This window comes from Heloderma suspectum, chromosome 1 (assembly GCF_057233095.1).
Source record: "Heloderma suspectum isolate Gila_16-S chromosome 1, 16-S_ref, whole genome shotgun sequence".
Classification (NCBI taxonomy): Eukaryota; Metazoa; Chordata; class Lepidosauria; order Squamata; family Helodermatidae; genus Heloderma; species Heloderma suspectum.
In genome coordinates, this window is record NC_139458.1 from 368,812,698 (window position 1) to 368,837,195 (window position 24,498).

Here is a 24,498-nt window from a genome sequence, read left to right on the forward strand (position 1 = left end):
TGTGAACGCAAATGGTGGCCGCTATGGCGGCCGCCATTTGCGTCCGCGCGGCCAGAAATCCGGCTGCGGATGGCCCTGGCCGGCTGCTCCACGGCCTGGCCGCTGAGCAGAGCCAGCCATTTAGGATTCCGGGGGGGAGGAGCGGATTGCCTCCCCCCTGTCAAGGTTTCCGGGGGGAGGGACGGAGCGCCTCTCCCCCCACCATGAAAAATTCCGCAAAAAGGTAAGTCAGTTTTGTACATCCCTACCTAAGACTATAATCCTATGCACACTTACCTGGGATTAAGCCCCACTGATTTTTTTGGAGTTACTTCCAAGAAAATATGTATAGGATTGCACTGTAAATCGGTTAATAGGGGCATTTCAATCTTGGCTTAATATGATCTGATTGATAAATATTTTATAAATCTGGCAATGTGCATATTTATTTAAAGTTGACTGTGAAATCTGGTGACCGGTTTGCGGCCGTTTGTGGGGATCCAAAACACTGTATTCAGTAATATAGTTAAAAAGTGATATTGATGAATGAAACATTGCCATGTTTGTATTGACCTTCACCTTCCAGATGATACATGGCTGTGACTTAAACTTTCCAGATGAGGGGATGCTAATTCTATCCATATAGCCTGGCGATGCAACATAGGGATGGCAGAGAATTCTGCCACGGATCTTGGTGAGGCTGAATGCCAGTGCATTTGGCCCCCCAAACTCCGAGGCGGAACGGCCTGCCACCCCCCCCGCGGATCCCCCCCGGGACAAGACTTACCTGGCGCACATCTTCCAGGCGGCGGCTGCGGCGGCTGGTCTTCTGACTGGCTGCCGCCGCCGCCATTTCCAGTCTTGAAAAAAAAAAAAAAGACGTGATAGGCTACGTAAAGATTTACGTAGCCTATCATGGCTAGGTTTAAAACAAAAAACAAAAAACAGCCGTAGCCGCCACCATTTGTGTACGCGCATTTTTTTTTAAAGTCAGACGTGATTGGCTACGTAAAGATTTACGTAACCTATCACGTCGTTTTTTGTTTTTTGTTTTAAACCTAGCCATGATAGGCTACGTAAATCTTTACGTAGCCAATCACGTCTGACTTTAAAAAAAAATGCGCGTACACAAATGGTGGCGGCTACGGCTGTCGCCATTTGCGTTCCTTATTTTGGCCCGTCTTAGTCTACGTAAATATTTACGTAGACTAAGACGGTGAAAATAAAGGGGAACGCAAATAGCATCCGCTACGCTATTTGCGTTTCCCTTATTTTTGCTGTCTTAGTCTATGTAAATATTTACATAGATTATGATGGGCCAAAATAAGGAATGCAAATGGCAGCGGCCGTAGCCGCCGCCATTTGCGTATGCATATTTGTTTGTTTTTTTTAAGTCAGACGTGATAGGCTACGTAAAGATTTACGTAGCCTATCATGGCTGACTACAGGGACGCAAACAGTGGCGGCTACGGCCGCCGCCATTTCCGTCCCTGCTAGCGCCTCCCCCCCCAGCAGAACCCGGTGGAGCCAGGTAACGCCAATTTCGTACATCCCTAATGCAACATAGTGTCCTTGCATCATAATTCCAGTTTAGTGGAGCCCAAACAGCACAGTCATCCAGCCTTTCCCCATGTTCTGAAGTCAGGACTAGTTCTGTTCATCATGGTTCACTGTTGCTCTCCCAAGACAGTGGAGGGCACTGAAAAGATGTGATGGAATATTCAGAATGAATTCAGAAAGTTGAATTCTAGTTCAGCTTATTATTAGAGCAAACCTGAGCAGCTCTTGTCCTCATTTGTTCCCTTCAGAATAATATTGGGGAATATCTGACAACTGTATCTTACTGACTTTTATGACTTCTAAATTTAGAAACATTTCTGGCAGCACCACTAAGTGACCACTCTTTTAATGATTTTTCAGCAACACCTGCAAAAACGTTCACCTCTTCAATGATATTGCCTTCCCTATTCAATATAATGAAGAAACATTGCTCCAGCTCTGTGGCAGACCTATCACCAACAATCTAGTCCTGATAGTAATTAGTTTTGCTAGGGGGAAACAAGGTCATCTATGGGCAAGCCTTACGTTGATTGTTCAGGGTATGAGCTGAAGACTGCAGAGAGTCCTGCTCGGGAGGGTTTGTTTTGTTTGCTTCTCTATGGAAGACAGTCCCCTTCCACAGGAACAACTCTAGAGTTAAGGGGACCCTCTGCCTTGGTAGCAGCCATAATCTTAGTCTTCCCAAAATGTAATAAATTCCACCATTCTGGTGTTTTGTGAATAAATACATGGCAGCCACCATAAAAACCAGTGTGGTGTCGTGGCAAGAGTGTTGGGCTGGGAGCTGGGAGATCCGGGTTCTAGTCCCCACTCGGCCATGGAAGCTCATTGGGTGACTTTGGGCCAGTCACACACTCTCAGCCCAACCTACCTCACAGGGTTGTTGTTGTGAGGATAAAATGGAGAGGAGGAGGATAATGTAAGCCGCCTTGGGTTCCTTGCAAGAGGAAAAAAGGTGGGATATAAATGCAATAATAGATAGATAAACAGATAGATAGATAGATAGATAGATAGAGGATGGACCAAAGTCCCTTACCTGGTCCCGCACCTTGCTTCGTGGTGGGGGGGAGGCGCCCCGCCCCTCCCGGCTGAAATTCAGGCTCGGGGGGAGGCGCCCCATCCCTCGTCGCCGAAATTCAGGCCGGGGGGAAGCGCCCCGTCTCCCCGGCTGCGAAATAAAAAAGTAAATTGAAAAAAAAAACGTGATAGGCTACGTAACGATTTATGTAGCCTATCACGGCTAGATTTTCAAAGTCAGCCGTGATAGGCTACGTAAATCTTTATGTAGCCTATCACGGCTGACTTTGAAAAAAAAAAAGCGCGTATGCAAATAGCGTTGCCCTTATTTTCGCTGTAGTCTACGTAAATCTTTACATAGACTACCCATGCCCAAATAAGGAATGCAAATGGCGGCGCCCATGGGTACCGCCATTTGCATACGCGCTTTTTTCCCCCCAAAGTCAGCCGTGATAGGCTACATAAAGATTTACGTAGCCTATCACGGCTGACTTTGAAAATCGAGCCGTAATAGGCTACGTAAATCGTTATGTAGCCTATCACTTTTTTTTTTTTTACTTTACAGGGAAATAGCGGCTGTGGCCGGTCGGAAGACCGGCCGCCGCCCCCGCCGGGACCTGCCGCCGAGAGGGACGTTCGACAGAGGTAAGTCCCATCCTGGGGGGGGGGGGCGGGGGGGCGGAGAATTTCCCCACCAATTTCGGGGGGCCGAATGCGTTGGCATTCGGCCCCCCGGAGATTCGTGGAGAAATTCTCCGCCATCCCTAAGTTAGATACACAGTGGTCCCCACTGACTTTTTGGAAGATCAGAACTCATGAGATCATTATGCAGTTTGGGCCTCTGAAAAGTTTTAGTAACCAGTGCAAAGGTAACTGATTATCAGGTCCAGCAATATCAACGTAACTGATGGTCAAGAGTTAATATATGCATTATATTTCATCTTTAGGAGTATCAAAAGTCATATGACATATTGACTATATAGCATCAGTGGATTTAAGTTGTATTCTAAGGCAGAAACAGCACCTCAGTAAGTCAATTGCTGCTGACTTACCATTACTGCTGAACATGACTAGCACTGGATGTGCCGGATCTCGTCTGATCTCGGAAGCTAAGCAGGGTCAGCCCTGGTTAGTACTTGGATGGGAGACTGCCTGGGAATCAGGCTTCCTGCATTGAGCAGGGGGTTGGACTCGATGGTCTTGTAGGACCCTTCCAACCCCATGACTCCATGATTCTAAGTTCATAACAAGCAAATATCTGAGTAAGGCTGCTGCTGATCAAATCACTATTGTTAGATTGTGAAAGGGGATTTGCCTGTCAATTGTATTTAGAACATAAAAGGAGGACACACAGTGCTTTAGACTAATAAAAGATCAAGAAAGTGGATTAGGTTTCCACCTCATGATCCATCCCAAAACTGCTTCCAACCATTTGTTCAGGAGTTCCACAGCCTCCTTGGGACCGATTAACAGAAAAAAACTGGAGATGGAGTGGTCTATCGTGTGTATATTAGTGACACTGCTGCAAAACCTCCACATGACTTCCCCAGTGCTTTCATGTAGCAGTTAAATCACATGGAGTACAAGATGGAACCTTGTGTAGAAGGTAGTCCCCAGCACCACCTTCTAAAACCAACCTGCCAGGATGATCAAAGCCACTGCAACACTTTGCTCCTTAAACCTAACCCAGTGGGGCAATCCAGAAGCATACCATGATTAATGTAGGGATGTACGAATTGTGTACCTTCCGTGCTGCTTGAGTTCCACAGTTTGCAGCCAGTGCTCCATTCCGCTGTTGTTCACAAGCCCCCAGAATTCTCCTCTTTCTTTTCTGCTCCGAAAATTATGAAGATAAATCTGTACCAAAAATTGTAATTCCGGTGCCCAGCCGTCTCTATGAGTCTGCATAACTTCCGTAAGAATCGCTATTTTTCGTAAATATTTACTTTTTTGGAAAAAATTGAAATCCTCCCTCTCCGTTTACTTTCAGCCAAAACACTTCCTCTTCCTAGGGGCTTCCCAAAAGAAGGCTGTCTTAGGTGTGCCTGAGCAATAAACTATTTGTTTAAAGCAACGCTGTTTTAAAGAAAGAAAAAAACTTTTAAAATGACCATGCTGCTCTAGGTCATTTTAAAAGGTTTTTTCTTTCTTTAAAACAGCATAGCTTTAAACAAATAGTTAATCACTCAGGCACACCTAAGACAGCCTTCTTTTGGGAAGCCCCTAGGAAGAGGAAGTGTTTTGGCTGAAAGTAAATGGAGATGGAGGATTTCAATTTAAAAAGAACACCCACAAGCAAGGCGGTGAGCACAATGCATTTTTAAAAAAAACCTTTCATATTTATTATCGGAATATACTACACTGCATTTTTATTTACGAAAATTCTGCGACTCTTTGCGGACGACAAAAAAAAAGCCGCATGACTGATGGCTCCGCAGGACCTCGTGGTGCCATTCCGCAGAGGATTCCATGGCACGGTCTGAAGGGAATTCGATCCCATTTCAGTCCGTGGCGGAATTCTCTGACATCCCTAGATTAATGCTACTGAAACCCGCCAAGAGTTCCAGAAGAACTAGTAAGGTTGCACACTTCCTGTCTATTCCCTGGTGTAACTCATCCACCAGGGAACCAAGGCTGTTTCAGTCTCAAAATCCAGGCATACACCTAGATTGGAATGGATCCAAATAATCAGTATCCTCAAGACTTCCTGGATTTGAGAAGCCACCATCTGCTCCAGAACCTGAAAAGTGCCCATAATGACAGGACCAGATGGTGTCCTAACTGCATCCATCTCCAACTCTGTCAAAAGTGTGGTGCTGAAGCTGCCTTGGATGCAATTGATTGTATCCAGAAAATGCAATGTAAATTGGTCACAGGAAGGTTCTATAACCTGGGGCCCATTATCTATGTTAAGCAAGCCTCTTCCCACTCAAAATAGCACTGCTGGATGGCAATGTGAGAGGAGGTAATGATGGTGGACAAGATTTTTTTCACTGGAATCATCAGCACAGAGTAAGCCTAAACTGGGGTCTTGTGTTCGGTCATATTTGCTATGAGTTTTTTGGCCACTTGAACTCTAGTCACTGACCCACAAGTAAAACAAATCTGGTGCCGTTGCCACTCTTAGTTAAGCCAGGGCCTTCTTCCATCCTTAAGTTCAGAAAATCAGCCAGGAAGTTTCTATTCCAGAAGGCCTGTGGAGGAGGATGTGACCAATAATATCATTTTAGTGGTTATGTACTGTTGGGAGTTAATGGGTTTTAATTAGTATCAACCAGCCATCCCCAACCTGGTGCCCTCAAAATGTTCAGTATTACAATCTCAGCATTCCTTATCATTGGCTGTGCTTGCTGAAGCTGATGGGAGTTGAAGTCCAGCACATCTGGAAGGCAACGGGTTGAAGAAGGTAGTATAAACTGTCATTCTCCAATTGATATTTTAATAGTTGTTCCGTGATTTATTTGTTAGCTTCCCTGAGAACCCTTTCAGACTATGTGGCAGACTATTTACGCAAGTAAAATACTGACATCCAATACTGACATTAAATATGGAATATCTGGAAAATAGTGACTATTAACTGTTAACATTTGCAGGTATGAACATGTTGGTGCTGGAAGTGGGGCAAATTCATTTTAGGCCTAGTATGCCCCCAATATTCCTACTGTATTCAGTAAGGAGAACATGTATTTAACTACAGATTCTGGAAAATAACTTGTGCTCCTTGGTGTTCCAGAAACTATAGATTCAGTTTGAAAATCACTGATAAAATGCTGTTGGTGTTATAACTCCTGCTGTGAATAAAATAGTTTGGGTAAATTCCACAGTGGCAGGTTAGTGCAAATGGCTGGAATGACTCAATTGCTTTGTACTGACTTGTCACTGCTAGCCTACAGTATGAGCTGTCGGTAGTCTTCTTTTCATCCTCAAAACATGACTCTTCCCTCTCCATTGTTCAGATGTCTGGATATAACCTGTGAACTGAATCCTGTATAGTGACTCGAGTATGCTGTCACCCAGGGTAAAGTTCAAAGAAATGATGACTTTTCCATTTGGGGACCAAATCTCTACAACTCAGATTAGTCAATAATGAAGTGAAATTAGTTTAGAGATATTATCTCAACCCTTATGGAAGAGCAGTTCACAAAGTTATAAGAAAATAATTTCATGGTATCAGCAGGTTCCTACTTGGGAGAGAAACAGAACTGTGCTTGCATTGAAATTGAATTATTTTTGATCTTTGCTTATAGCAATTAGGAACATCTGCAAAATGGTAGGAAGGCACAGGGCTATAGCAAGCCAATGAGAGCTCAAGTGGCAAATACATATATCCATTGCTCAATAGGAACAAAAAGAAATCCTTGAGTATTAGCTGGCTTTCATTCTCTCCTTTTTTGCTCATACATCAGAAAAATGAAAAGCCTAGGATTAGGGTTGGCGGAGAATTTCTCCCCGAAACTTCGGGGGGCCAAGCGCCAACGTGTTCGGCCCCCCGAACAAGTTTTGGGGAGAAATTCTCCGCCCCCCCGCCCCCCGCCCCCCCCCCGGGACGGGACTTACCTTTGGCGAATGTCCCTCCCGGCAGCGGGTCCGGCTGGCGGTTCATTGGGTCTTCGTCCGGGGCGGCAGCGGCAGCCGGTCTTTTGACCGGCTGCTGCCGCCGCCACTCCAATCAAAGAAAAAAAACAAAAACGCCCCCGTGATAGGCTACATCACGATTAACGTAGCCTATCATGGCTAGATTTGCAAAGTCAGCCGTGATAGGCTATGTAAATCGTCACGTAGCCTATCACGGGGGCGTGTTTTTTTTTTTAAAAAAAACTTTTTAGTTCGCGGCCGGGCGAGGCGAGGCGCCTCCTCCCCGGCCTGAATTTCGGCCGGGCGAGGCGGGAAGCCTCCCCCCCGGCCTGAACTTCCCGGGGGGGCAGCGAAGCGCCTCCCCCCCACCGCGAAAAGCTTCGAGGACAGGTAAGTGACTTTCGTCCATCCCTACCTAGGATCAAACATATTTGCCATTTAAAATAAGCCAGAAAAAAGTAAACCATAAACTTGTGTGCATATTTTCTAGGGATGTCAGAGAATTTCTCCACGAATCTCAGGGAGGCCGGATGCCAGCGCATTCGGCCCCCCCAAATTGGTGGAGAAACGGTTTGCCACCCCCCTGCCACCCCCGGGACGGGACTTACCTTGTTCGAATGTCCCTGGCAGCGGCGGCTTCAGCGGCGGTTCGACGGTGGCGGCCAGTCTTCTGACCGGCTGCCGCCACCACCATTTCCAAAAAAACCCAAAAACATGATAAGCTACGTAAAGATTTACGTAGCCTATCACGGCTAGATTTTTAAAAAACAGCGTGATAGGCTACGTAAATCTTTACATAGCCTATCACGGCTGACTTTGGAAAAAAAAAAAGCGCATACGCAAATGGCATACGCAAATAGCGTTCCCCTTATTTTTGCCGTAGTCTACGTAAATGTTTATGTAGACTACACGTGCCAAAATAAGGAACACAAATGGCAGTGCCCATGGGCGCTGCCATTTGCGTATGCGCTTTTTTTTTTTTTAAGTCAGCCGTGATAGGCTACGTAAACATTTACGTAGCCTATCACAGCAGACTGCAGGGACGCAAACGGCGGTGGCTACGGCTGCCGTCATTTGCATCCCGGCAGGAGATGAGGTTTCACGGCCGGAGGGACGGGGCGCCTCCCCCCCGGCCAGAATTTTGGGGGGAGGGATGGGGCTCCTCCCCCCCCAGCCAGAACTTCGGGGGGAGGGACGGAGCGCCTCCCCCCACTGCGAAGCAAGCTTCGGGATCAGGTAAGGGACTTTCGTCCATCCCTAATATTTCCCCCTTGTTGCTGAGAAACACGTGGGAATGCATGAATCATACTTTGACTAGAAAAAGAGTCTTAACAATGTGGATAATTTGTAGACAAAACTTGCCATTGTAATTGGGTATCCTTATTTGAGTATGCAACTCACCCCAGTATTCTTGCCATGAAAAAGCTAATGCTCAAGATCTTGCAAGGTAGACTTCAGCAATTCATGGAACGAGAATTGCCAGATGTACAAGTTGGTTTTAGAAAAGGCAGAGGAACTAGAGACCAAATTGCCAATATCCGCTGGATAATGGAGAAAGCCAGGGAGTTTCAGAAAAACATCTATTTCTGTTTTATTGACTATTCTAAAGCCTTTGACTGTGTGGATCATCACAAATTGTGGCAAGTTCTTGGTGGTATGGGGATACCACGTCATCTTGTCTGCCTCCTGAGGAATCTGTATAACGACCAAGTAGCAACGGTAAGAACAGACCACGGAACAAAGGACTGGTTCAAGATTGGGAAAGGAGTATGGCAGGGTTGTATACTCTCACCCTACCTATTCAACCTGTATGCAGAACACATCATGCGACGTGCTGGGCTTGATGAAGCCAAGGCTGGAGTTAAAATCACTGGAAGAAACATTAACAATCTCAGATATGCAGATGATACCACTTTGATGGCTGAAAGTGAGGAGGAGCTGAGGAACCTTATGCCGAAGGTAAAAGGAGAAAGTGCAAAAGCTGGGTTGCAGTTCAACCTCAAAAAAACCAAGATTATGGCAACCAGCTGGATTGATAACTGGGAAATAGAGGGAAAAAACGTGGAAGCAGTGACAGACTTGTATTTCTAGGCACAAAGATTCCTGCAGATGCTGACTGCAGCCAGGAAATCAGAAGACGTTTACTTCTTGGGAGGAGAGCAATGACAAATCTTGATAAAACAGTAAAGAGCAGAGCCATCACACTGACAACAAAGATCCGCATAGTTAAAGCAATGGTCTTCCCTGTAGTAACCTATGGCTGCGAGAGCTGGACGATAAGGAAGGCTGAGCGAAGGAATAGAGATGCTTTTGAACTGTGATGTTGGAGGAAAATTCTGAGAGTGCCTTGGACTGCAAGAAGGTCAAACCAGTCCACACTCCAGGAAATCAAGCCAGACTGCTCACTTGAGGGAATGATATTAAAGGTAGAACTGAAGTACTTTGGCCACAAAATGAGAAGACAGGATACCCTGGAGAAGATGTTGATACTAGGGAAAGTGGAAGGCAAAAGGAAGAGGGGCCGACCAAGGGCAAGATGGATGGATGCTTTCTGGGATGACGGACTCGACCTTGGGGGAGCTGGGGGTGGCACCGGCTGACAGGAAGCTCCGGCGTGGGCTGGCCCATGAAGTCACAAAGAGTCGGAAGCGACTGACCGAATAAACAACAACAAGAGCTACAGCCAAACTACACAATACATGAAGCACACCAGTTAAAAATTAACCATGGGGGCATGGGATCATAGTTCCATAGGGAGGGGGGGGTTAGGCCTCCCCACTACACACCATTTCCCTGCTTAAAATCACCCTGAATGCTCCCAGTGCCCCCAAAGTTGCTACAGATAGCACTTCAGGGTAAAAACACATTTGGGGGCAGTTTTTGGCAGGAAGATTGTTTGTTTGTTTGTTCAGAACATGTACACCCTGCCCTTTAGACAAAACAGCTGTGGCTGGGGGGTTTGCTAAGCAAGTGAAGAGGTGCATCTTGGCTTTATGTGATCATTACTGACAAAGTCGAGCGGTAACACATGGCAGCTGAGCCTCCTCAAATCTGTTTTTGCCTTCCCATATTCGTGCAGGACGCAGACTGGAGTCACTTCTATTTATTTATTGTAAACATTTCTTGGCCGCCTTTCAGGGCAGAAGCACCCCCAAGGCAGCTTACAGCAATATAATACATAAAAACAGCTAAAATATTAAAAGTGATCAATAACACCTACAATGAAAGCCAACAATAAAACCGGCCACAACAACAAGATAGTAACAGCAACAACAGTAATCATATCAAGAGAAGGCCACAGTAAAGTAATACGTTTTCAAGGCCTTCTTGAAAGCCTGCAATGATGGAGCATGGTGGGCCTCCAATGGCAACTCGCTCCAAAGGCCACTGCAGAGAAGGCCATATTTCTACTGAGTCTATCAGCTGTGGCACACTCCTGTCACTTAAGGGAACTCTCACCCTATGCTGTGCCAACAGCAAGGACCAGGACACTTGTCAATGTTTCACTGCACCTATCCTGCACAGAACAGAGAGTAAAGTCATCCAGCAAAGGCTATCAATATTTCAGAAGGGAAGGGTAAAAGTACCCATACAAATGCCCCGGGCCCCAGGGTAGCCATGTGTTATTTTTTACCCATAAAGGCTCTGTTTTGAAGGTGTCCTCTATCTGAAGGGCTGTCCAGTCTAAGGGTGCAATCCTATGCACATTTAGACAGAGAAAAGGCCTTCAACTTCCAGCATGCCCCAGGCTGGGGCATGCTGGGAGAATTATGTATTCATTTCATTTCTATACTGCCCAATAGACAAAGCTCTCTGGACAGTTCACAAAAATTAAAACAAAAAATTAAAAATTAAAAACAAAAAGCTCACAGTAAAGCAATATAAAATATAAAAACATTAAAACTCCAGCATAGCAATACAACCAGAGTAAAACCTAGCAGCAATGCAGAGATTTAAAATACAGATTTAAAGCAGCAAAGCTAAAAGTCTAGAAAGCTAAAATGCTAAAATGCCTGGGGAAATAAAAAGCTCTTCACCTGGCACTGGAAGGAATACGTCAGTGCCAGGCGAACCTCACTAGGGAGCTCATTCCACAGACGGGGTGCCACAGCAGAAATGGCCCTCCTCCTAGTAGCCACCCACCTCACTTCCTTTGGCAGGGGCTCATGGAGAAGGACCACTGAGGATGATCTTAAGATCTGGGCAGGCACATATGGGAGGAGGCAAACCTTCAGATAACCTGGCCCCAAGCCATCTAGGGCTCTGAATGTTAATACCAGCACTTTGAATCGGGCCCGGAAATGGACTGGCAGCCAGTGCAGCTGAAAAGGTACTGGCATAATATGAGCTCGCTGGCCAGTCCCTGTTAACAATCTTGCTGCCCTATTTTGGACCAGCTGAAGTTTCCGGACCATTTTCAAAGGCAGCCCCATGTAGGGATGGCGGAGAATTTCTCCCCGAAACTTCGGGGGGCCGAGCGCCAACGTGTTCGGCCCCCCGAACAAGTTTCGGGGAGAAATCCTCCGCACCACCCCGCCCCCCGCACCCCCCCCGGGACGGGACTTACCTTCACCGAATGTCCCTTCCGGTGGCTGGTCCGGCCGGCGGTTCGGCGGGTGTTCGAGCGAGGCGGGAGCGGCAGCCGGTCTTTCGACCGGCTGCCGCCGCCGCCATTGCAATGAAAGAAAAAAAAAACAACGCCCCCTGATAGGCTACGTGACGATTCACGTAGCCTATCACGGCTAGATTTGCAAAGTCAGCCGTGATAGGCTACGTCAATCGTCACGTAGCCTATCACGGGTGACTTTAAAAAAAAAAAGAGTGTATGGATAATGGCGGCCCCCATAGGGAGCCGCCATTCCCGTTCTGTATTTGGTCTCTGTAGTCTACGTAAATGTTTACGTAGACTACGGCGAAAATAAGGGCAACGCTATTTATGTTGCTCTTATTTTCGCCGTAGTCTACGTAAACATTTACGTAGACTACAGCGACCAAATAAGGAACGGGAATGGCGGCTCCCTATGGGGGCCGCCATTCACGTACGCGCTTTTTTTTTAAAAAATCACCTGTGATAGGCTACGTGACGATTCACGTAGCCTATCATGGCTGACTTTGCAGATCTAGCCGTGATAGGCTACGTGAATCGTCACGTAGCCTATCAGGGGGCGTTTTTTTTTTTTTTACTTTCGCGTTCGCGGCCGGGCGAGGCGAGGCGTCTCCTCCCCGGCCTGAATTTCGGCCGGGCGAGGCGGGAAGCCTCCCCCCCGGCCTGAATTTCGGCCGGGTGAGGCGGGAAGCCTCCCCCCCGGCCTGAACTTCGCGGGGGGAGCAGCGAAGCGCCTCCCCCCCACCGTGAACGGCCTTCGACGACAGGTAAGTGACTTTCGTCCACCCCTAGCCCCATGTATAACGCATTGCAGTAATCGAGACGAGAGGTTATCAGAACATGGGTAACTGTAGCTACGCTATCTCTGTCCAGGTAAGGGCGTAGTTGGTATACCAGCCTAAGCTGATAAAAAGTGCTCCATGCCACTGAGTTCACCTGTGCCTCAAGTGACAGTTCTGGATTCAAGAGCACCTGCAAACTATGAACATGATCCTTTAGGGGGAGTGCAGCCCCCTCCAGAACAGGTTGAATATCACCTAGCTGGGCAGACGAACCACCCACTAACAGTACCTCCATCTTGTCTGGATTGAGTTGTAGGTAGGGATGGTGGAGAATTCCGCCATGGACTCCAATGAGGCCATATTCTAAAGGATCCCCCCCCCCCCGGAGTCTGTGGCAGAACGGAAGACTTACCTCAACCTCCCCGCGGAATCCTCTTCAGCCAGATCCTCCATGCCATTATCAATGGCTGAAGGGGACTTGACTGACTGCGGACGCAAATGGTGTCCAGGAGGCCATTTGCGGCCGTGAAGGCCTTAGTTTAAGGTAAATGCAGCCGTAAATGTAGCCATAAGAGTAATCCATCCCTCGCCAGTGGTCTGCTGAGCAGAGAAGGAGCGGGAAAGAGAGCAAATGAAAGAAAAGCAGTGGCCCTGTCCACTTTTGACCCTGGCTCCATCTGCCACTAGCTGCAGCAATGCCTAGAAGTTCCCATGCTGTCCCTAACAGATTACTCCTGAAGGAATGTGCCCTTCAACAGAAACTTGTTTCTTTACCAACTCTGGTAAAAACATTGTCCTTGTTTCGGCACCAGCTGAAGACCTTTTTATTAGGGATGTAGTGGGTGTCCAGCTGGGGCTCAAGGCCCAGTGAGAAATTGCCAGCTCCCCCCCCTCCCATCTGCAGATCCCCACGCTTGTCCAACTCAGTGCACACCAAGTCGGGCAAGAGCAGGGGTCCCCAATCTCTTGCTGAGCTGCAAAATGGTGGCTCGACCTTTTGTGTAAAGGCCGATTTTACACAAATGGCAGTTGTAAAGCGACCATTTCCACAAGGCGTAAATGGCCATTTACACCTGTAATCTTGCATAAATGGCTGCTTTGCAGACACCATTTGCATAAAATTGGCATTTACCAAAAAGGACAATCTGTCAGTTTTACGCAAAATGGCGGCTAGGGGAGGGTTCAGGCAGCTGCTCTTCAGGCACTTGCAGACTGCTATTGGGTGGTATAAAAATGTAATAAATAAATAAACAAAGCATACAGCCTTATGTTTGTACTTCCTGCAGATAATCGGCTCTTGATAACCTTCTCAGCATAGTTTTAAGCAAATGTCATTATTAAAGACATTTGTGGGAGGGAGTGCTGTTCATACTAGGTTAGTTGGTTAGAGGAAAATCATAACAAAACCTGATGCATTTGCATAACAAGGCACTGCAAATTATTATGAATCCAATAACAGGGATTTTGCTTTAGTTTAATCTCCCTGTATATCTCTTCTAAATGTAGCATCACATCTTCACACCTTCCAAAGGGAGTTGTGTTCTTTCCTTAGTCCCAGTAAATCTATTCTTTCCAACATGCAAGAACAAATAACATTGACACGACAGACAGATATGGTCCACCTTCAAGAATCCTGGAGCAAACCTGCCAGCATCTTACAGAAGTTCAAATGGCGATTGAAAATGCAAGGAAAAAGCCCACAGGTTCTCTGTTTTCCTAAGATGGCTTGACCTGTGCACACTTCTGGAAACTGCACTTAATTCAACCTAGGACATTTCATTTAAAATAATCTGACACTCTAGCAGCCCACGATTTGTCTTGAGTCTCATTAATCCTAGAACAGTTGTGCTTTAATTGCAGCACAATGTGTAAAACAATGAATTGTTACTGTTTAAAAGTTTGACTTCTTTCATTGAAACATCATAGCCAAGACTGACCAAAACCCATTCCTCTCCATTTCCCTGCACTGTTAGCTCAGTTTCCAGTAACTGGCCATTCCTGTAAATTAACATTGCCATAGGCTAGCAGAGTGTTACAGCAGTGAAAACATTGGTTGAAATTCATCGTAATTAGTTCTGAATTGCTGTACTGTAAACATTACTCAAATAATTATTTGTGAAAAAATGGTGAGAAATTAAGAATAAAAAGTGCGCCTGAAGTATCACATGGAGCATATTTGATTTGTATTCTGCAAGTTACTCAGCAGTGCAGCAACTTTTGACATTTATACAAAATTTCTGTAGGCTACAAGTCAGGGCACAGTGTGAGAAGTGTTCATTGAGTGGCTGCATCCCACATGAACAAGGACTGCCTCTTTCTCCTTAAAACATACATAAATACTTTTGGAGTTCAGAGAGCAACCCTAGGCCCCTAGACAGTGTCTGGGACACCAAAGGATGCGGTGGACCTCATCCTTTGCACCCATAGACGAAGCTAGGTGTACAGAGGAGGAGATTTCATAAGAGAAGTCGGAGAGGGAGAAATGGTGGTGTGCTGATGGGCAGGGATGGATGGGGAGAGGAGAGGTAAGAATATGCATTTTCCTATGGTTTCTCCAGTCCCCTCTCCAATCACTGAAAGGTAGGTCAGCTAGATGGATTCAGAGGCCCATCTAGCTGCTATTTGTATTTTAAATGGAAGAACAGATGTGAAATCTCCTCTCCCTCTGCCTGGCTCTATCAGGAGCACAACTCATAGGACTGTGCCCTCAGTGGTTTAAATGACAGTTGCTGCTTGTCTGATGGTGGCTGATCAGGTCCAGTCACTTTTGGATGAGACTGATTTTCTGAATTCATTTCAGTCAGTGCTCAGTCCTGGTTTTGGCACTAAAACTGCCTTGGTTGCCCTGTGGAATGACCTTTGTTGGGAGAGAGATGGGGAAGTGAGGCTCTGTTAATTCTCCTTGATCTCCCAGCAGCTTCAATTGAATATGATATCCTTCTGGAATGGCTGTCGGAGCCAGGTATGGGCAGTAGTGCAAGGCAGTGGCTCCACTCATACATGGCCACTTCCAGGAGGTGCTCTGGGATTTTTTGCCTGTGGCATTTGCATTTTAGGGCCCCACAAAGTTCCCTCTTATCTTCCATGCTGTTCAATATCTACATGAAACCGCTGAGTGAGGTCATCTAGGGATTTGGAGCATGCTGTCATCTGTATGACAGGCAACTCTGTTTCTCTTTTTCATCGTAAATAGGTGAGGCAATGGTGGTGTTAGATCAGTGCCTGATTACAATATTGGACCAGATAATGGCTAACGACTGACGCTCAGGCCAGACAGGACATCTGTTACTAGATGGTTCTTCTGTCTGGATGAGTGGTATTCAACCTGTTCTGGTGGGCATTCCGCATTGCACTCTCCCTAAAGGAGCAGGTTCATAGCTTGGGAATACCAATGGATCCACTAGTGTTATTAAAGGCCCAAGTGGCCTTGGTGGTTTGGAGGGTTTTGTTTTACCAGCTTAGGCTGGTATCCCAGCTACTATGACCCTATCTGGAGGGGAATAACCTGGCCCCAGTGCCCGATGGTAACCTCCTATCTTGATTACTAAAATGCATTGTACACAGTGCTGCCTGTAAAGATGGTTCAGAATGTGGTGTTGAGATTATTCCCTGGGTCCAGGGGCATTATGAACATATTCTGTAGGGATATTGGAGGAATCCACAACGAAACCAAAGGAGTTTGGATTTTTATGAATCCAACCCGCACATTCCACAGGGGACTGGTTTTTCCCCTGTCGGGCCAATTCTGCAGACTTGCCAACCATTTTTCTAACCTTTGGGAATTTTGCACAAATGTTGTCATAGAAAAATACATGAAAATAATAAAAAAGCCCATCCAAAAATGCATATTTCCCCCACAGGTTAAAGCATGAAATTGTGCATTTGGGGGAATTTGCACATTTTGTGGGGATTTGCTTATTTTTGTATGTGCGAATTTGCACAAATTTGCAAATTAAAAACATCTAATTCTGTCGATGGGAGGACGATGGAAGGAAAGGTTCCTGACAACCTGCAAAACACAGACAGAATGGATTTTACACAACCCGTACATCCCTAATATTATGCTAGTCCTTTCTCACTTGCAGTGGCTCCCAATTCATTTCCCGTTCCAATTGAAAGACTGTAGAGTTTCAATATACCCAAACAACCTTGATTAAATTTCTGTGCAGTGAAAGGGACTGAGTTAAAAAGAGCCTCATCAAATTAGTGGCTTAAATTATGGCTTTAGTTTTAATTAAAGTGATTAACTTTAACTCACTCTTCATAGAAATCTACTTAATAGCTCAAACACCTAAGCTGTCTATCCCTTTTATAGTTCATATTATAGATTAGATTAGATTACTTCTGAAAATTAAGGCTGCACATGGACTCCCCGGTTCACTTCAGATGCCGATTTGGACCTTCTGAAGTGGCTCTGCTTCATTTCGGACTGATTTGGACCCTATCCACTTGGACTCAGATCTGAATCTGAAGTGAGATTTGGACATCCAAATCACTCGATTTTGACGTTTTCCTATTGACTTGCATGGTAAAACACAAATGGCCATAACTTTTTCATTTGTCATGATACATACATGAAACTCTGCCCCCATGGAGAGGTGTCCACCTACTAAATGTCAGACAATTTGGCCCAGTAGTTGTTGTGCTAGCTGCAGGTGAAATTTGGTTTTTTTAAACAAAAACTCTCAAAGCAAAGAGCTATCACTTTTCACTGGTTGCACAGACGAACATAAAATTTGGGGAACTCAGTCCCCCTTTCAGACAGTTTGGCCCAGTAGGTTTTGTGCTAGGCACTGGTAAAATGTGCTGTTCTCAGAAACTCAAACCAAAGGTCATAAAGGGCTAATAATCAGAGAACTCAGGTTTTGAAACGGAGGAGGTCACTATCCCTTAGGGATGGCGGAGAATTTCTCCCCGAAACTTCGGGGGGCCGAGCGCAAACGTGTTCGGCCCCCGAACAAGTTTCGGGGAGAAATCCTCCGCCCCCCCGCCCCCCCCCCCGGGACGGGACTTACCTTCCCTGAATGTCCCTCCCGGCGGCGGGTCCGGCTGGCAGTTCGTCCGGTGTTCGAGCGGGGCGGGAGCGGCAGCCAGTCTTTCGACCGGCTGCCGCCCCCGCCATTGCAATGAAAGAAAAAAAAAAACAAACGTCCCCTGATAGGCTACGTGACGATTCACGTAGCCTATCACGGCAAGATTTGCAAAGTCAGCCGTGATAGGCTACGTGAATCGTCACGTAGCCTATCACGGGTGACTTAAAAAAAAAAAAAAGTGTGTACGGATAATGGCGGCCCCCATAGGGAGCCGCCATTCCCCTTCCTTATTTGGTCGCTGTAGTCTACGTCAATGTTTACATAGACTACGGCGAAAATAAGGGCAACGCAAATAGCGTTGCCCTTATTTTCGCCGTAGTCTACGTAAACATTTACGTAGACTACAGCAACTAAATAAGGAACGCGAATGGCGGCTCCCTATGGGGGCCGCCATTCGCGTACGCGCTTTTTTTTTTTTTTTAAGTCACCCGTGATAGGCTACGTGACGATTCACGTAGCCTATCACGGCTGACTTTCCAGATCTAGCCGTGATAGGCTACGTGAATCATCACGTAGCCTATCAGGGGACGTTTTTTTTTTTTTTTTTACTTTCGTGTTCGCGGCCGGGCGAGGCGGGAAGCCTCCTCCCCGGCCTGAATTTCGGCCGGGCGAGGCGGGAAGCCTCCCCCCCCGGCCTGAACTTCGCGGGGGGAGCAGCGAAGCGCTCCCCCCCACCGCGAAAAAGCTGCGAGAAAAGGTAAGTGACTTTCGTTCACCCCTACTATCCCTAATCTCTGCTGTAGGTTTCTTTGAAGTGCAAACAACCCCTTTTCTCTAGTACTTTCCTATTCAGACTCACAGTCATGAGCTCAGGCTCTCAGTGGTCTTGTCTGACAGAGACAGCAAGACACATCAACCAACCCTGCCAGGAGGGCACATTGAGTTGAACTATGGAAACCTCCACTTTGTGGACCCACACTTCCCCCTCCTCCATCTCCTCGAGCCTCTTGGCGGTGAGAGCTGGAGAGCTGGCAGGAGTTCTGGTGGCACTACCTGCCTTCTGCTTGCCCCTGCTGCCTGCCAGCTGGAATATGGGGGCCTCTTCCCCGAGCAAGACCGACTGGTGCAGCCTCCTTAAGTGTAGGAGCAGGCTGCTGGTGGTGTGGTGCCCTGGTGGTGTGGTGCCCTGGCTGTTTCCCCCTTGCTCAGAGATGCCTTGCAGTAGTGGCAGACGGCAGTGCCGGGATTCACTCTCACCTCAAAGTGGTCCCACATGATGCTGTCCTGACATTTCTGTGGAGACAGGAACTGTCTGCCTTGAGTCTCAGGGTCATCACACGAGCAGAGCGAACAATGGAAAAGGGGCCAGGTGCTGGAGCCTCTGCCTGCTGTTCATCCTCCTCCACACCCTGGAGGATCTCCTCTTCTTGACCCTACACCACGCTGAGGACATCAGACACCTCTGACATAACATCCATCAGAGGGCTGCCCTCTGCCACTACAGAGGGAGATGGTTCTCCTTTGGCAACAACGCTACTGCTGCCTCATCAAACAGTGACCTCTGGGCACTGCAACTTGCCTCTGCACTCTGCTGCCCTGCTACACCAGGACATACGATCTGGACTGGGGGAGAACGAGCTTGCCTACCACAGCTGCTACTCCCAGCAGCACCTTGCCCACCTTTGCCCCTGCCATTATAGGGGTGTACGAACCCCTCTCACCTGAGTCCGCTGGGGGGTCCGCGGGGGAGGGGAGGTGATCCGTTCCTCCCCCCGGAATCCTCCCTGGCTGGATCCGCTCTGCAGCAAGTATGTGGAGCCACCAGCCGGGTCCGTCCACTGCCAGACTTCCGTCTGCTGCTGGTCTGCGGACGCAAATGGCGTCCGGTGTAGCGGACGCCATTTGAGTCCCTGCTGTTGGCCGTGATAGGCTATGTAAATCTTTATGGAGGCTATCACAGCAAAGAGCAGGGAAGGCAGCGGATGGCACGGACAGACCCGGACCCAACCAGAGGCAAGTAGGATCCAGACGGTGCGAATTTCACAGGGTGGCAGAGGTGAGTGGTCCGTTCTGCCATGGACTCCAGGGGGCCAGATTCTTTAGAATTCTCTGCCATCCCTACCTGCCAACAACACCCAGAAGATGCCTCATATTGGGCTTGCTTGCTTTGCCACACAGCGTAGTATTATATAATTTAAATAATGGCTGTTGATGTGTGTAGTCCTTTGCCCACTGTTTGTGGAAATGTGGACTGTGTAGTGCTTTAACACAGACTGTTTGTTTGTCCACACAGCACAAGCACACACAGAGAGACACAGGAGAGCAAAAGAAACGCAAGCACTAAACTATAAGCAAAGGTGGGATAACTAACTATAATCCTAACAGAAGAGAAAAGGATTTTAGTTTTTTTAAGGGAAAACAGATCAAAAATGGGAAGGGAAAGCCTACAGGACTTGAGAAGGGGTGGTGGTGGAGGGGAGGCAAGAACATGGACGAGAAATATATATGTATTCTAGACAGAATCAAAGTAAGGGCAAACTAATGGTTGAGAGAGAATTGGAAAGGTGTGTGGGGGGTGAAACAAAGTGAAATTTTCTGGGTTTTAAAATGAACAAACAAGAAGAATGAAAGGTAAAAACCTATTACAGAAGGGTGGGGTTGGGTGAAACAAAGGACAGGGAGGAAACTCACACTCAGTACTAAACATTTGTTTTTTTAAAATAAAGAATCTACAAAAGAAAGAAAGAGAATAATTGAATTCAGATTGGAAATAAAGAAAGACACACAAAGCTGCACACATAGGATCTCCCTCTACTCTCTAACAACAAAACCACTGCCTAACCAGCACATGCCTTCTCACACAATAAAATGAAAGCAAGCAAATAGGCTGATCTCTCCACTCCAGTATTCCCTCCCCTTTTCCACCACTGTCACTGATTGGAGACTGCTGGGTTACAGTCAGCCGTAATTTGGCAACTAATTTGTGAACCACCCAGAAAGCTTCGGCTATTGGGTGGTATGGAAATGAAACAAACAAACAAACAAACAAACAAACAAACTAGAGTTGCCATTCACCAGTGCTCCCTGCCTCCTCTTCCTCATCCCCCTTTCCCCACTCCCTCCTCCTCTTCTTGCCCTTCTTGATCTCTCACAAGTTGATACATTTGGCTCCAGGCTGTCTGGGCTGCTCAGAACACATCGTAAGAGCCCCGAATCACCAAGGCAGACTAAGGTGCCTCGTATAGGAGCAGCTTCTGTTAGGGGTGCCTTGGTGCTGTTCCGCTCTGCTTCAGATCACACTGAGGCACCTCCAAATCAGCCCACTTCGCCTCATTATATGGGCTTTGGACTGAAGCGGTGCACAACCCTACTGAAAATTAGTGAATGACATGAGCTGTCAATAGTTTCACACTGGAATGAATAACTAAGCACACCACAGAACACAGTTGTTATTTTTGGGTTTTAGGACATAAGTGAATCTGGATGTGGATATCTAGTTGATCATGAATCAAGCAAGGAATCTCATACAATTTATTTATTTATTTATTATTTATATCCTGCCTTTTTTCCTCTTGCAAGGAACCCAAGGCGGCTTACATTTTCCTCCTCCTCTCCATTTTATCCTCACAACAACAACCCTGTGAGGTAGGTTGGGCTGAGAGTGTGTGACTGGCCCAAAGTCACCCAGTGAGCTTCCGTGGCTGAGTGAGGACTAGAACCCAGATCTCCCAGCTCCCAGTCCAACACTCTTGCCACTACACCACACTGGCTTTCAGTGCAATGATTCAGGAAAAAAAAAGCCTTTTACACTCCACCACCAGAGGCTGGCAACCCCTGCTGAAAATGTTGTTGAACGAGGGGTCAGATGTAGGGAAGTACGAAAGTCACTTACCTTTTTGAAGGGTGACATTCGTGGTGGGGGGGAGCCGCTCCAGAAATTCTCTCTGGCCAGCTCCGCTCCGCAGACTATCCGCAGAGCCATCGGCCAGGGCCGCCCGCAGCTGGACATCTGGCCACTGGGCAGCCTGCATGGACGCAAATGGCGGCTGCCGTAGCCACCGCCATTTGCGTCCCTGTATTTTGCTGTGATAGGCTACGTAAATATTTATGTAGCCTATCACGGCAAAAAACAAAACAAAACAGCGAACGCAAATGGCGGCAGCTACGGCGGCCACCATTTGTGTTCCTTTTTTTTTTCTGTTTTAGCCTACATAAATATTTAAGTAGGCTAAAATGGCAAACAAAAAAAGGGAACGCAAATGGCGGCCACCGTAGCCACCGCCATTTGCATTCCCTTAGTTTTGCCGTGATGGGCTACGCAAATACTTATGTAGCCTATCAAAAAAAAAAAGGAACGCAAATGGAGTAGTGGCTGCCATTTGCGTTCCTTTTTTTTTTTGCCGTAATAGCCTACGTAAATATTTACATACGCTAAAATGGCAACAAAAAAAGGGAACGCAAATGGCGGCCACCGTAGCTGCCACCATTTGCATTCCCTTAGTTTTGCCGTGATGGGCTACGCAAATACTTGCGTAGCCTATCACGGCTTCTGCAGGGATGCAAATGGCGGCCCTGTGTTAGCCGTGATAGGCTACGTAAGTATTTGCATAGCCTATCACGGCTACATGGAAGAAGCGAATGGTGGCCGCAGACGCAGCTGCCATTCCAAGTCAGCGCAGTTGGCAGCAGGTAGGTGCTCCGTTCCGGGCCCATTTCGCGGGGTGGGGGGACAGGGGGCTTCGTTCCACCACAGATTAAGGTGGGCCGAATGCACTGGCATTTGGCCTCACTGAGATCCGTGGCGGAATTCTCTGACATCCCTAGTCAGATAACTCAGAGACAGCTGGGTTTTAGTTCGCCTCTCTTTTTTGCTGTTTCTGGTAATGCATTTTGTTCCTCCTAGTTGTTCATCCCTCAGGAACTAGGCTGCAGCCTTTTGATGCCAGTCTCCTTGGGCCAAGACTGTCACTTTACTTCTTATCTGCATTTGTCCTTGCTGAATCATTTAACTCACTTTGGTCTGTTGTTCATGGCATTTGTTTCTAACTATTTCTCACTGCTTAATGTTTCAGTTGCTGACCCTGAAATACTTCAACTGTGCAACGTGCTTCCTATTTCTCTATCATCCTTCGGAAGAAAAAAAAATGGAAATGGGAAATCATATATAATTATATATCAGTGCATGGTAGCATTGCAAGTCAATTCTTCATAAGAGACCATGAGCAGAGCCAATCTTCCTCCGCTCCTGTGTGGGCTGCTCAAGCCTCCCAACGTGGCTTCTAACCACAAAAGAATACATGGAATCAACTCCTGGACACTTTAACTAATTGGATATTGATAGTTACAATTAATTAAGCTAATTCAGAGTAAGGAATTTAAATAAGAAAGCATGTATATTCTAACACAGGTCAGAAAGAATGAATGACTCACCTATCTTATAATTATTGCTATATCAGCTAGCTAGTCAACTTGCATAATGAAAAGCAGTAAGTAACTCCAAACAATAGCCACTATGATCAGAAACAATAGCCTTTATGATCCCATAAAGTCCTGGATTTTCTGGGAGCTTTCCTGTTATCTTCAAGCACTTCTCAGCTGCTGAGACCTTGTTATTTGCGAACTGTCCAAAACAAAGATCACAGGCTTTAAGAAATGATAGGTACTTTTTTGCAATATGTGCTTCTAAAATGTTGAGTATTTCTGTTTACCTCATTTGGCTTCTGCTGAGGTTATTACTGAGTCTCTCAGGCAAGTTATCTTTCTTGTTTTTTTGCTTAGCTATATTAGTTTACATAAAGTTTTTAGTTTTTAATATGTATCGGCATGATCAAAGCACACAGTCTTAAATTAATACATAAATATTGCCCATTCCCTGCAGTTTAACCTAATCAGTATTTGAATGTTTTTTCTACTGTTGCCAATGCATCTGCGTACAATAAATTTTATTTTTCATGAACCAAAGAAAATAAACAAAATCAAAGGCTTTAAGAAAAAGGACGATTCCACGAAGAGGTATTGTAATCAGAAATATGAGCCATCGAACTCACTGTTAATAAAGGCTGGACATCGTGATGTGTCATGAGAATTTCTTCAGATGTCAAAAGTCATGTTGTCAAGATGACATGTATCATTACAATACTACAAAGGAAAAGGCCTCTGGAGAAAGGTATGCACCCTTGAAACTTTGAATAAATTGTTTAAGGTAAACTATAACCAAGTGACTGTCCAATGGAGTCATATGTATGTATGTATGTAATGACTCCATTGTATATAATACATAATATAGTATGTGTGTGTGTGTGTATGCTATGTGCAAATCGCCTCTTGAAATTCTCCACCTTACTTGTGGGGAGAGAAATTTGGGAGACAATTTCACTGAATTTCACTGACAATTTTCACTGAATTTCTCCAGGGGGAGGACAAATTCTCAACTGTTTCTCCCAGGTAGCCTAGGGCTCCCCATTGGCAGGGCTTGTAGCACAGTTTCTTTCTTTTTGGTAATGGTTTTGGGGTTCTTTGTGCTGCAACATCATCAACCGTCTTGGCAGGCTGACCCCCAGTTTCCATCCACCACAGTGCAGGTGGGTGCAGTGGTGAGTCTAGCTCCAGGGATGAGGTGGAGTTAGTGCTCTGCCAAAATCTGTCCTCCAATTTCCTGAAAGTTTCCTCCCCCAATGAAAGAGGTTTCCATTGTTCTGCCTCATTCAGGATGTGTTGTAATTTGTTTTTGTGGTGTTTTTGAGCATACCTATACAGAAATGAAATAAATACATACATACATACATACATACATACCTAATCACAGCTCGCCTCCCAGGCTGCCTGCATGTCCTGGTCTGGAAAAGTCCTATGGGAGGAATTACCTCAAGGTGCCTTAAACTGGGCTTTGATTGAAGTATAGGAAGCTGAGGAGGCTAAAGGCTGCCAGAGAGATGATTGTACAATG

General features: G+C 46.4%; 1 long non-coding RNA gene across 1 annotated transcript; it reads left to right on the forward strand.

The window, feature by feature from the left end:
• Nucleotides 1-4,786: 4,786 nt before the first annotated feature.
• On the forward strand, nt 4,787-23,639 carry LOC146359835 (uncharacterized). Its single transcript, XR_014787387.1, has 3 exons — nt 4,787-4,859; nt 19,846-19,909; nt 22,625-23,639. It is a non-coding gene; the product is annotated as an uncharacterized LOC146359835 (long non-coding RNA).
• Nucleotides 23,640-24,498: the final 859 nt, after the last annotated feature.